A 14,880-nucleotide genomic window follows, 5' to 3' on the forward strand; every position below is an offset into this window, starting at 1 on the left:
TCTCCAGGCCTTCTTGCTGTATCCAAAAGTGCAAAATAAGAACTCATTGAAATACCAGTATTTGTCCATAGGTTTTAATTGGTCAGAAGGGAGGAGATTACATTTTTAGATGGGATTTTGTGGATACTCTTCAGTATTTATGGATTTTGTGGATACTCTTCAGTATTTATCCCCAGGGTATCTCAAACCTCAATTCACACAAGTTTGCACCTTCTTCAAAAACTGCCACCCAAGTGAAACTACCAAATCCTTTGTCAGAGGGTAGGGTGGGGCTTGCTTCAGTTGGGAGAAAAGTAGTGTGCTCTATCTCTACATGTGTTAGCTATGGAGGGTTTCTCCTGTCTAAGATGATGGGTATCTGTTATGATACATGGACTTTGGAAATACTGATTGTGATAAGCCAGAGTGTGCAAGCTGGGGAATGAGGCACCAGAGCTGCCATTAGTGTGGAGCCCTGGTGTGGGCTCTGATAGGAGGAGAGGTGAGGGGGCTAGGGACAGAGTGGGACACTTTGGGAACTTAGGACTGGCTACAAACACCTGTAAGATTTGTCAGGTGGCACCAGAAAAGAGCAGGTATGTGAGAGCACCTGGGCAGGGAAGGGTCTCTACGCAATTCCTCAGCCCTGAGATAATTCTAGGTTTTATTTGTGATTTTTTTCCTCCTCTGAATCTTGAACTTCTTGAGGAAACATCATAGTCATACTTTATTTGTACATCTCATAGCACCTCACATGACATAAAATATATAAAATATCAGCAAATATTTGTGCATAAAATTATAAACCCGGCAGATCATGAAGTATAAAAGTATGTAGTTTCCTAAAATCCATAACAAGAAAAAAATAATTAATATTACACAGTGGGAACTTAACCTTATATCTTATTTAGTACTTAGAATAACAAGAAAACACACTATGCCTCTAAGAACTTAGTCATAGATGTGAATTTGTTCCTAGTTATAATTTTTAGTTTTAACTTCAGAATTTATGGATTCCAATCAAGTTAGAGAAACACTATGTTAGTTTCCATACATAGTCTTTACTTTTTTCCAATCTTAGCTTTTTATGTGTATAACATATTTCTTTCATATCCCTATAGCTTCCTTCTCCCTATTACTGAATAACATATTTCACAATTATGGACAACTATTCTAAATGGCTGGTACCCATAGCAAGGATAAAAAAAGAGGAAAAGGAAATAAAAGCTTCTTGGAAATTAAATAAATATTTAAAAAAGAGAAGTATTTGCTCTCAAGCTATAGGGTTTTCTGTTTTATGTTCTCAGACCATCTTCTTCTAGAGCCCCCAGAACATTAAAAAATCCTCAGCTCAAGACAAGAGGAAGCTAACATGCCATTTTGTAAAGGAATTCCTTGGGTCCTGCTTTTTCAGATGTTCCTACATGATAAAGACCTGATTCCTTCCTCTTCCCCAGTGTGGATTCTGCTTCATCACAGTGTCCTGATCATAAACACACTTCCCAGAGCATGGCCTTTGATTGTGGTATTATTATTTACATGATTTCCCCTCTCATCTCAACCCATGCAGATCTATCTGAAACTCAGATTTCAACCCCATCTCCTTCTTATGACTCCCCCATCTATGGCCAGGCATGGCTGGGCTTTCTCTGTTTGCAGCATAGAAGTTTTGTTCTACCAAACAGCATCCCCTGCATTCTGCTCCAGTTATTCATGAACATAGAACTTGTCTCTCATTTTATCTGACAGTAATGGTCAGGTTTGTCTTCCCAGAGGCCATGACACCTCTGACACCCTGTTCCTGTATGTCTGGTGAGCATGGAGCACACTTGTGAAGGGGAGTGGGCCATCAGGGTGGGCTGCACTGAGCCCTACGTTTATGCACAGGAGCTGGGAACTTTCTCCCCTGTTATACTCCACAAGCCCAAACTAGGATGAGTCTGCTGAGCAAACCGTCTCAACTGTTGAGCCCACTTGGCAACCAGCCCTCTTTACAAGGTTAGTCATTGGGTTAAGGGAAATCTTAATGTGGTCATCTGTAGTCAGAGGATAATAAACCCTTGATCAGCATGCATACATGCCTTGTGAGCCTGCCATTAAAAGACAGAATTTCTTTATTCAACTTTTTATGATATAAAATTAATGTTTATTATGGCAAATGAAACAAAGTCAGTGTTGTACACAGGAAAAGAATTGTCTTCCCTCAGGCAACCCATACCCTGCCAGCACAATCCATTCCCAGTACCTTCCTAGGTCAAGCACTCAAGTCTGCATACACATGGCCCAGGTACTGTCTGCCTATTTCTTTTTATGGTGGTAAAATATCCGTAACACAAAACTTACCACTTTAATCATTTTAAGTATATATTTCAGTAGAATTAGAGACATTTATATAGTTGGGAAACCATCACCACTGTCTGTTCCAGAACTTTTTCATCTTCCTACACTGAAACTCTGTTCTGATTAAACAATAACCCCTACTCTTCCCCCCTATGACCCCTGGGAACCGCCATTCTACTTTCTGTCCCTATGAGTTTGACTTCTCTAGATCCTTCCTATAGGTGACATCATACAGTAATTGCCCTTTAGTGACTGGCTGATTTCATTAACACAGTGTCCTTAAGGTTCATCCATTTGTAGCACGTGTCTGAATTTCCTTCCTTTTTAAGGCTGAATAATATTCTATCATATGCATACACCAAATTTTGTCTGTCCATTTAGCCATTGATGGACATTTGGGTTGTTACCATCTTTTGGCTACTGTGAATTTTTTGGCTACTATGAACATGGGTGTACAAATATCTGTTCAAATCCCTACTTTCACTTCTTTTGAGTGTATACCCAGAAGTAGAATTGCTGGACCATGTGGTGATTCTGTGTTTAATTTTTTGAGGAACCACCATCCTGTTTTCCATAGCAGCTGCCCCACTTCATATTCCCACCAGAAGTGCATAAGTGTTCCACTTTCTACACATCTTTAGCAAGACATTATTTTCTGATTTTTTTTAAGCTATAGCCATTCTTATGGGAATGGAGTAGTATTTTATTGTGTTTATAATTTTCATTTCCCTAATGATTAACAATGTTGAATGACTTTTCATGTGCTTATTGGTCATTGCTATATCTTTGGAAAAATGTCTACTCAAGTCTTTGGACCATTTTTCATCGGGTTGTTTGGTGATGTTGTTGTTTTGGGATTATAGGAACTATTTATATATTCTGGATATTAATCCCTTATTAGATATGTGATTTGAAAGTATTGTCTCCCATTCTGTGGATTACCTTTCTACTCTCTTGAGTGTGTCCTTTGATGCATAAAAGTTTTTGATTTTGATGAAGTCCAAATTATCTATATTTTCTTTTTTTGCCTGTGGTCCTAATGCATGTCCAAGGTATCCCTACCAGATCTAAGGTCATGAAGCCTTCCCCCTGTGTTTCCTCCTAAGAGTTTTATAGTTTTGCCTCCTATATGTAGGTCTTTGAGTTAGTTTTTGTATATTGTATAATACAAGGGTCCAATTTCATTATTTTTCCCATGGATATCTAACTTTTTCAGCACCATTTGTTGAAAAAACTTTGTTCCCCATTGTTTCATATTTCTATCCTGCTGAAAATTATTTGACCATATATGTGATGATTTATTTCTCTATTGTGTTCCATTGGTTTATGTGTTTGTCTTTATGTCAGTCCACACTATTTCGATTACTGCAATTTTGCAGTTTTGAAATCAGTAAGTGTGAGACTTCCAACTTTATTCTTTCCCAAGATTGTTTTGGCTACTTTGGGTGTCCCTTTGCTTTTAACCAAATAGATCATAGTTTATCATGTAACTGCTCTGTCTCATCTGACAGTGTGTCATGTACATCCCATTAGTGAGTGGCTGTAGAGGTCACTATTTCTACATACACACAATTCTATTGAAATGAGTCGTGTCATACGTACTAGGTTTTTAAAATACAACATTTTGTGGTTTTTTTTCTTTTTAATATGTGTCTCCTCTTTTTCTCCTCTTTTTTATTTTTAATATCATATATTTATCATATATCTTAATAACATATAATACTGTATAGGAAGATGATACGAAGCCTACATAGAAAAAGAAGAGGATTAATTTGGTAAAGAAAACATAATAGCAGCAGAGGTTTAACTGATCACAAGCAATGTTGTAGAACTCAAGCAAGAAATAGTTATGATACAGAGCACAGAACATGGACTAATGATTTTTAATGACTAATTGAAGAAAATATATTTCCGCTCCCCTAGAAATTTATAGATTTAAATAATACCACAGTTTCCTTGATCCCACATTTTCTAGTTATTTTTTTAATTTTTATTTTATTATGTTAGGTTAATCACCATACATTACATCATTAGTTTTTGATGTAGTGTTCCATGATTCATTGTTTGCATATAACACCCAGTGCACCATTCAATATGTGCCCTCTTTAATATCCATCACCAGGCTAACCCATCCCCCCACCCGCCTCCCCTCAAGAACCCTCATTTTGTTTCTCAGAGTCCATCATCTCTCATGGTTCATCTCCCTCTCTGATTTTCCCCCCCTTCATTTTTCCCTTCCTGCTATCTTCTTCTTTTTTTTTTTTCAACATATCATGTATTATTTGTTTCAGAGGTACAGGTCTGCAATTCAACAGTCTCACACAGTTCACCTCTTTTTATCCTCTTTTAATCATAACTTCACAGTCTCACATGGCTCTTGTAAATTTTCCCAGGCTCATGTGATTATCACACACACACACACACACACACACACACACACACACACACATTACACAATGTGGCTGTGTGTTCCCACATAAATACTTGTCCATGCAGAAGGCCTTGATCCTCATTACCTGATACATACTCCTTTGAATTTTGTGTTCTTCTGTCAATAATACTTCATTGAGACTCCTCGATGTGGATGAAACTGCTCTACGCTTTTTGTTTCATAATGACTGTAATTTTGCAGTGTGATAAGCCATTATTTATTCTATTATTCCCCCAATATTGAAAATATTGCTACATTTCAAAGATTTGTCATTAAACACCAAGCCACAATAACACATCCTTAAACATAAAATATCTCCATCACCTGGTAGTATCATTTCTATGATATGGATTCCCAGGAGTGCAATTTCTGGGCCATTGATTTTTTATAAGTTAAAAGGCAACAAAAAACAACTTAACAATCAGCTATAGTTGAGGTTTCCCTCCCCCAATATCCTCCCAGCAATAGATTTCATCATAAATTGAACAGCAAATAAATTAATAGAAATTTTGTTTTAAAACTCTAGAAAAGAAGTAAGAAATCCCATGGAATTTTTTTACCAGCATGATTTTATCTCACTAACAGGGATGATACTTTAATACTTCTGTAAACTCATAAGACCCTGCAGAAGATGATGCATCTCTCTGTACTTTTCCAGGACCAAATGGACAAAGTTTGTAGACATGTAATTTAGTTTTATTGCCCAGTGGCTTCCCTGGGGAAATTACTTATCACAGTGCAGTGATGGCCCCTAACAGAGGTGATTTTGGAGCTTTAAAAATAACAGGAGCTGGGTGCCTGGGTGGCTCAGTTGGTTAAGCATCTGCCTTCGGTTCAGGTCATGATCCTGGGGTCCTGGGATCATGCCCCACGTCAGACTCCCTGCTCAGCGGGGAGTCTGCTTCTCCCTCTGCCGCTTGTGAGGTCTTGCTTACTCACTTGCTCGCTCTCTCAAATGAATAAATAAAATCTTAAAAAAAAAAATAACAGGAGCTCCTGAATGTGATCCAATCAAAGGGAATCCTTTGGAGGCAGGAGGGACTGGACTGTGGACACACATCAGCTATATTATTGCCAGGAAGTATTATCTCTCAGGTACAAGACCAATTATTTTATTCAATGGTTCATTCAGTTAGTAAATAATTATTCAACTCTCATGGGACAGGAAGCATTTGGAGATTTGACAACATAAAGAAGGGATGCTTAATCAACCACGGCATGCCTCCCCAGTGATCTCCCTTTCTCACTGCCCCTCTCACCATACTCAGACCCTGTCTCCTGAGGTAGTCACCCCTCTGCCCCAAAGTCCCCAAAGCATCATTACAGTCTGACTCTGTCCATGCCTTCCACTGAGAGAATACCAGGACCACACCTGGAATCACAGGTTTATTACCTGATGCAGCTCAGAATACCACAAGGGCAGGGAGGACCTTGCACATTGCAGTAAGAGAGTGCTGGGAGAAGTTTGTGGTGGGGTCCAGAATGGTGATCTGGAGAGGGGCCACGAAGCCAGAGTTTGTCTAGATTGGACGTTGTCAGATAGTGGCGCAACTGTGACTGGGCCTTGGAGGCAAACCTTATCCTTTATAACCTTCGTAGATTTCGAGACATCAAGACATTATCCACTGTGCATGGCTCTACTGGGATAGGTCAGCAAAGATGGAGTTCATATTCAAATAGTTACCTAGAAAGCTTTCTTTGCAAATTTCCATCATACTCAGGACAGCTGATTAAAACTTATTAAGTCCATGCTCTTCTCTTATGTTGCAGTTTAATAAAAACAAAAAGATTAAGTTACACAAAATGCCAGGTAGAAATATACTCCTGCTCCACAATGACTGCACTTGTTAATCATCCTGGGGGAAAATTACCAAGAACAAAAAGTGATTATGGGCTGATTTTGACCTCTTCCCTGACTATTGTGGATAAGGCACCAAGATGCCTTGGCAGATGAGGACTCGGATGCTCCAGAAGTCTTTCCAAGCTGATCAGATACAATAAATTACAATGATCTGAAACAGATGGGTTTTATTTCTTACTGCATATGCATATATCTTAAATATCTGATATTCCAATTAAGCGATGTGGCTGCATGTTTTCTTACTATAGAAAATAGACAAGTGAGTAACCTTTCTTAAGTTCTTGAAAAAGGTGTTATTTGTCATGAAGAGTGATATTAATCAGCTATTCATTTTTCTATCTAATGTTGTCAGAGAGAAAGACCTTCAATCAATTGTACTAAAACTAAAATCAATGATTTTTCAGTATGACCCTCAAAATTTACTTTATAATCAATAATAACACAAAAAGGCAATTCCTTTAGTTACTTTGGAATACATTTTACAACTAACTCATTTTGGCATTTCACCAGAAAACCACATGGTTCAAAAGAAGACCTCTTGCAGTATTTTAAAATATTGATAATTTTTGTTGGTCAATATAAGGCATTGGAATATCTGCAATATTTCTTTATCACAACTTTTTCAGGAATGATCTATGTTTATGAATTAAATTCTCATTTATTCATATGATGAACATGCCCAATGAAGAAAAAAAATTATCATCTTGTGTAAAGGAGTTTGAATTTGCCCATGCAGAGATGAGAAAACTGTGAGTCAGAAGAGTTTTACTCAGGCTCTTCGTTTTCCACAAAAAGAGCACAGACCAGTAGTGACATGTTTCACCTTGAAATTCACAGTGCTCTTCCTGCAGTCCAGATCCTTGCCTTCTGTCCCAGCAGGTGAAGAGATCAGGACCCCACAGGTGCTGTCTTGCACCCTTTCACCATGCAAGAGTGCTGGTGAAATGAAATGGAAGGGAATATTTTTTTTGGGGTGGGGGGAAAGATCCTTAGATGAGCCTTACATTACAGATTGTCCTGGGCATCTTATAAGCTTCAGGTGTCTACATGGGTGAAGGCAGCAGGCTTCTGAGAAAGTGTTCAGATGCCCTGCAGCTCAGATTTTGGCAAGAGGCTAATAGGAATGGCCAGCATGTGAGTGATGGTGGTTCTTCCCAGTGACTCCTTTCTCCATGGTCGTTGCACCAACATGGAGGTGAAGTGTGGATGCTCTCTATGGAAGCACAGGCAGGGGAGAGATATTGTCCCACTGGATTCAGGCTAAAGTTGCATAAAGGTGCAGAACATAATAAGAAACTCATTCTGAATGTGGGAAAATTCTCTGTGTCTGTCAGCTCATGATCATTGGGGTTCATTGTTCTGTATAGTTACACATTCCATGACAGAGTGGGACTCAGTGCAGATTCTGTAAGTCTTCAATTGCTTGCCTAGTCTCAGACCTCTGGAACCCTCATCCAAGGCTTACAGGTAGAGACCACCTGAGCTCTAGGCTTTATTACCTATCATATAATCTTAGTGGCATGCTGAGGAAAAGGAAGAAACCCACAATGTGGTGAATTCCTTTCTTTTCCACCTACAGCAGCTGTCATTTTAACACCTTATTGATAGCTCCCCCATTCCAAGTAATTCATGCCCAGCCACTGAATGAATCATGGCCCTGCTCAGGGCAAACTTCCCCAGAGAACCCTTCTTTCTCCTGTCAAAAGCAGGATCAGATGAGGAGTTTTGATCTAAAGGTACTCCACTGTCCACAGCTGAGGCCCTGGGGGCCCAGACCCAAGCAAGGAGCTTGCAGGCCAGAGTGAGGGGAGCAGTGGCAGGAAGTAGGCTCTGTTGTTAGCCCTTCCTTGTCTAGGCATGCTCTCAGGTTAACTGATCACTCTAGGCATTTGCTAGAACCAGAGTTTCTAGAACATCCATTTTTTTTTTTTTTTTTATCAAAACCAGCCCCTGAAAAGAAGCTCAAAATAGAAAGGTGAAACCACCGCTGGGAACACATTTGTTCAACTCCCATCACACATCCTGTTGTTTTCAGTGCCACCTGGCCAGTGTCCCAGAACACCTCCTTCATCAGCATGGCAACAGGCCCAAGGGTGTACAGGCCAGCGGATGTCTTCCAGAAACAAAAGTGAGTTACCTGCCTGCCCCTTTGCCTTCATCTTGTCAAGAAGTGAAGATGTGAGGCACAGGGGAGCAGCGGCCTCACCTCACACACTCACTGGGCATCACAAAAATGCACAGAGACCCTGTACTGCCAAAGTTGTGTCAATAATCAGCAACCTTCTATTTATTTTGGAATTTTAAAGAAGGAAGAAAGTTTTCCCAAAAGAGGAAGGTTGAGTTTAGAGAGCTTTGAAGAAACATGAATTAATAGAGTTGAGCAGACTTAAAAATTTCAATCTACTATTTTTGCAATTGAGAGAACAAGGCCCAGAAACATGGCATGATTTGCTCAAGGTCACATCCTCATGAAGGATGAAGTGGTAGTTCCATGCCTGAATTTTTGATGTTGTACCAAGCAGTTCTGCTTTATCACTAGATGTTTCCTCTGGTTGTAATTTTTCCTTTTGTCAAAATATTTTTTAGGTGACTTTGTGGCTTGTTTGAGTATCAGGCTGCACAGATCTGCATCATACCTTCTCTTTACTCAGGATTTACTAGAATGTGATTACAGTACAATCAAAGAATGAGATTTAACATGTCAGGTACAAAAGTATGCCAAAATGTACATAGATTTATACTATTTAACCAGTTAGGATTAACTGCCTGGGTTTTACAAGGAGCACCAAAGTGCTTGCTTGAGCAAACTAAGAACCTTGTCAAGGCTGATGGCAAGATAGGAAGAAGGACACGGGTCCTGGAAAGAAGGGAAGGAAGACATCCACAGCGGTTTCTGCTTATGTGGAAAATTATCTAATCTGTCTTCCTTTATTAGAAACACACTATCATTTCTGTAATCTAATATTATGTGTTTTAAGGGAGAGAATCTAAATGTGTAATGGTCCATGCAAGGACAAAACAAAAGAGTGTGGGTACTTATAAGGACAATGAATGAATGAACTCACAAATTCTGTCCCAGCCAACATAGAGAGTGGGAGAGAGAGAATGCAGAGACAGGTCTCATCCTCTCCTGTTAGAGCTTTGAAGCTGACCCCTCAGGATGCTCATAGAGACACAGGAAAGCTGGAGTGCTTTTGTTCCTCATGTTATCAGCCCCAACACTACAGTGTGGTCCTGTCCCATCAGGCGCTGGTGTCTCAGGCTGGGCTCCCACAGGCAGCTGTAGTGACAGATGAGAGTGCAAGCAGTGACTCCAGGAAGCACTGTTGGGGAGTCAGGGATGAGAATCCTTACTGAGTGGGGGATGGCAATCCTTCTGGGGACTGCTGGGAGATAGTGCAATCTCCACATTATTCCAACTGAAGGTCAGGAGAAGTGGTGTCTCTGTCCATTAAGCCCGGCCAGCCATTGGTTGAGGACTGCTCCCAGGTGCTCTGGCTCCTTCACATCCTGGCCCACCCTTACCAGGGCAGGTGGGCTGCACCTCCCCTCAGACAAATAGTGAAAGGTGAGGTTAGTGGAAACCATCTGGTCTGTGTGGATGGGAACAGCAAGTGATAGAGGATATGGATGGGGCACCAAGAGAGTCTGCAACAGGGAATAGCATCTGATTGATGCACACAATAAATGTTTTCCCTAGTGCATAGAAACATTTCCCTGGTGCTTTAGAAATAAGCTTGACTCCACAGAGCATCCATTAACCATGCTTTAACAGACTCTATCAAACACTGTTCTGTTGGTGACATTGTTATCTGGCAAATATCTATTGTTCAGTAGAACTCCACCTACTACTAACCAGGCACAGAGTAAGGGAATGGGAAGGAAAACATCTAAAAAACTGAAGCTGGCAGAGACATTGGGTTGAAGCAGCTCTGTCTCAGGGATCTGTTTCTGTTTCTGATCAGCTATGTGACTTTTGGTAAGTCAAAGCCTTCACCTTCTTATCTAAAAGTCATATATCCATTAGAGGGTTAGTTTGAAGATTACATAAATCCATGCATGTAATCTGCTCAGCCCAGCACCTGGCATGGGTTCAGTCTCATTAAATATGAGCGCTTTCACTCACAGAGTATCTGCTCCCTCGCAGATCTGTGAGAACAGAGAACAAGAGACCAGATTGTGTGAAGAAGCAACTGTCAACAAGTGAAATGTTTCTCCATCCCAAAGGTAGGTCAGATATGCCCCTGACAAATATTACCAGCAACTGCAATACCTGTGGCACTGACCAGAGCTGAGGGAAGCACTGAGGGATGCCTCATGGTCCAGGGTGGAGAGGGTAAGATTCTGGAGAGGTTTACAGGAAGGATTTGTAAAAGGTGAGAGGGGCTTCCATTGAGATCCCACAATTGTGCCTTTGCTCAAAACTTCTCTTCACACCTGAAAACCCCAGAATATACAGAGTGTGTGAGTGTGAATGTGTGTGTCTATCTGTCCATGACAGCATTCTTTAGTGGAACTCAAGGTGCATGTGTGAACAACAGTGGAGAAAATAATTGATGTCGTTAGTAAGTGGTTGGATGTGGGAGGAGATCCCTTTCAAGGTAAAGGGTTAACCAATCTCTCACTTTCCAATCTTGGTGACTGCTCCATATGGCAATGTGGAGGTCAGAGGCTGAGCTGGAAGGGAGATGCAAGGTGACTGGAGAACCTACTTTTAATTTGGATTTAAACATGAAGAATTGAGTTATTCCAGAGGCTACCTAAGATTAGAAGACTAGAGGCATTAGTGACTAAAACACTAACACCCAAAATAAGTCCTGAATTCCCACATGAAACAAGTCATGTTTAGCTGTTTTGAGAGTGGTGCCTTCATAAAATGCACATCTGGGGGGGTGGAGCAAGATGGTGGAGGAGTAGGAGACCTGGATTTCATCTGATCCCAGGAATTCAGCTGGATAGGGATCAAACCATTCTGAACACCTACAAACTCAACAGGAAATCAAAGAAAGAATAGCAACAACTCTCTGAACAGAAAAGTGACCACTTTCTGGAAGGCAGGATGTGCGGAGAAGTGAATCCGATGGGATATTTGGGAGGATAGACAGTGGGGGAGGGGGCCTCCGTCGGCCACTTTTGCAACTGATAGAACCACGGATAACAAAATTGGAACTTTTAGAAGCTGCTCTGCTGAGGGACGTCGCTCCAGTGACTAAGCTGGGGGTGGAACCCTCGCAGGACAATGTGGTCTCAGGACCCTGTGGTCACAGAAAGACCAGGGGTGCCTGAGTGCGGCAGAGCTCCCAGGTATCGGAGCGGAGAAGCCGGCTGCAGAGACGGAGCCAAGGCACGGGCTCTCAGCTCGGGGTTGCCATAAACTGTGATCCACGGCCCAGTCAGGCCACTTCTCCTCCAGCAGGGACCCAACAAGGGGGAGATCCGGGGAGACTCCCCTTCCTCCCCCAGGAGGAGTGGTGCTGGAGTGCACCACAGGGATCTGCTGGGTTTGGAAACTCCACACCGAGACAGGTGCCAGAGATAGAAACACTCAGTCACAGGCCGGGTGAGCACAAAGTGCAGCTGGAGACCGGGGAGACGGGAGTGATTGACTGCTTTTCTCTGGGGGCTCACTGAGAAGCGGGCCCCTGAGCTCTTGGCTCCTACAGGGTGGAGATTGGGGGACTGCCATTTTAACTCTCATCCTCCAAAACTGTACGGAAAGCTTGCAGGGAACAAAAGCTCCCGAGAGCAAACTCGAGCAGATTACTTAGCCCAGACTGGCAAGGACAGGGCAATTCCGCCTCCGGCAAAGACATTTGGGAACCACGGCAACAGGCCCCTCTCCCAGAAGATCAGTAAGAACAGCCAGCGAAGACCAAGTTTACGGATCAATGAGAACAGCAAAACTCCAGAGCTAGGGGAATACTGCACATAGAATCCATGGCTTTTTTACCATGATTCTTTAGTCTTTCAAAGTTAATTTTTTTAACTTATTTTTGTTTTATTGAATTTTTCTTTTTCCCTTTTTTAACCAACATCTTATCAGTCCCTTTTTAAAAAAGCACTTATTTATCATATTTAGAGTCATATTCTATCCCTTCATAGTAGTTACCCTTATTTTTGGCATATAAATATAAGTTGCTCTCTTTTAAAAATTTTGAGATAAAGTTTCTTCTAACAGATCAAAATATACCCTAAATCTCTAGTGTATGGCTTTGTTCCAGTCTCCTGCCTGATCACAAATATCTCCCCCCCTTTTCTTTTTTTAAATCCTCTTCTTTCTGGGGCGCCTGGGTGGCTCAGTCGTTAAGCATCTGCCTTCAGCTCAGGTCATGATCCCAGGGTCCTGGGATCGAACACAGCTTCGGGCTCCCTGCTCAGCGGAGAGCCTGCTTCTCCCTCTCCCATTCCCCCCTCCTTGTGTTCCCCCTCTCGCTGTGTCTCTCTATGTCAAATAAATAAATAAAATCTTTAAAAAATAAAATAAAATATATAAATAAATAAATGAATCCTCTTCTTTCTTTTTTCAAACAACTTCTCTTATCAATTCCTTTTATAAAATTTTTATAATTTTCATCTTTACAATCATATTCTATCCCTTCATCATATCAACCCTTATTTTTGTACATATATAAGTTTTTCTTTCTTTAAAATTTTGGAAGTCACTTTCCTCTAACAGACCAAAATACACCCAAAATCTACTGTGTGGCACTGATCTACAGACCAGCTTGATCATATTTGATCATATTCTGTTTTTTTGTTTTGTTTTGTTCTGTTCGTTTTTGTTCTTATCTTTTTCTTTTTTTTTCTTATTCTTTTTTCTTTCTTTCCCTTTCTTATCCCCCGATTTCAGGTCTTTTCTGATTTGTTTAGAGTATATTTTCTGGGGACGTTGTTAACTTGTTAGCATTTTCTTCTCATTCATCTGTTCTCCTCTGGACAAAAGGATAAGATGTAAAAATCACCTCAACAAAAAGAACAAGAGGTAGTACTGACTGCCAGGGACCTACTAAATATGGACATTACTATGATGTCAGAACAACAGGTCAGAATCATGATTTTAAAGATAGTAGCTGGGCTTGAAAAAACCATGGAAGTTATTAGAGAAACCCTTCCTGGAGAAAAAAAAGAACTAAAATCTAACCAAGTCGAAATCAAAAAGGCTATTATGAGGTGCAATAAAAAATAGGGGTGCTCTCCTGCTATCTTCTTCTTTTTCTTTTTTCTTAAAATATGTTGCGTTATTTGTTTCAGAAGTACAGATCTGTGATTCAACAGTCTTACACAATTCACAGCGCTCACCAAAGGGTAGTAAGTCAGAGGGGGAGAGGAACCAGGAGAGATGATGGACTCTGAAAAACAAACTGAGGTTTCTAGAGGGGAGGAGGGTAGGGGGATGGGTTAGCCTGGTGATGGGTATTAAAGAGGGCACATTCTGCATGGAGCACTGGGTGTTATGAACAAACAATGAATCATGGAACACTACACCAAAACAAATGATGTAATATATGGGTGATTAACATAACAATAAAAAATTAAAAAAAAAATAGGGGTGCTAACTGCTAGGATAAATGAGGCAGAAGAGAGAGTCAGTGATATAGAAGACCAAATGATGGAAAATAAAGAAGCTGAGAAAAAGAGTGATAAACAACTACTGGATCACAAGGGCAGAATTCGAGAGATAAGTGATACCAGAAGATGAAAAAACATTAGAATAATTGGGATCCCAGAAGAAGAAGAAAGAGAGAGGGGCAGAAGGTCTATTGGAGCAAATTATAGCAGTGAACTTCCCTAATTTAGGGGAGGAAACAGGCATCAAAATCCAGGAGGCACAGAGAACCCCGCTCAAAATCAATAAAAATAGGTCAATAGCCTGATATCTAATAGTAAAACTTATGAGTCTCAGAGACAAAAAGAAAATCCTGAAAGCAGCTCAGGAGAAGAGAACTGTAAGGTACAATGGTAGAAACATTAGATTGGCAACACGCCTATTCACAGAGACCTGGCAGGCCAGAAAGCGCTGGCATGATATCTTCAGAGCACTAAACGAGAAAAATATGCAGCCAAAAATACTATATGAATCTAGGCTATCACTGAAAATAGAAGGAGAGATCAAAATCTTGAGGACAAACAAAAACTAAAGGAATTTGCAAACACAAAACCAATATTTCAAGAAAATTGAAAGGGGTCCTCTAAGCAAAGAGAGAGCCTAAAAGCAAGATAGACCAGAAAGGAACATAGACAATATACAGTAACAGCCACCTTACAGGCA

This window comes from Zalophus californianus, chromosome 8, assembly GCF_009762305.2.
Source record: "Zalophus californianus isolate mZalCal1 chromosome 8, mZalCal1.pri.v2, whole genome shotgun sequence".
In the NCBI taxonomy this organism is placed as follows: domain Eukaryota; kingdom Metazoa; phylum Chordata; class Mammalia; order Carnivora; family Otariidae; genus Zalophus; species Zalophus californianus.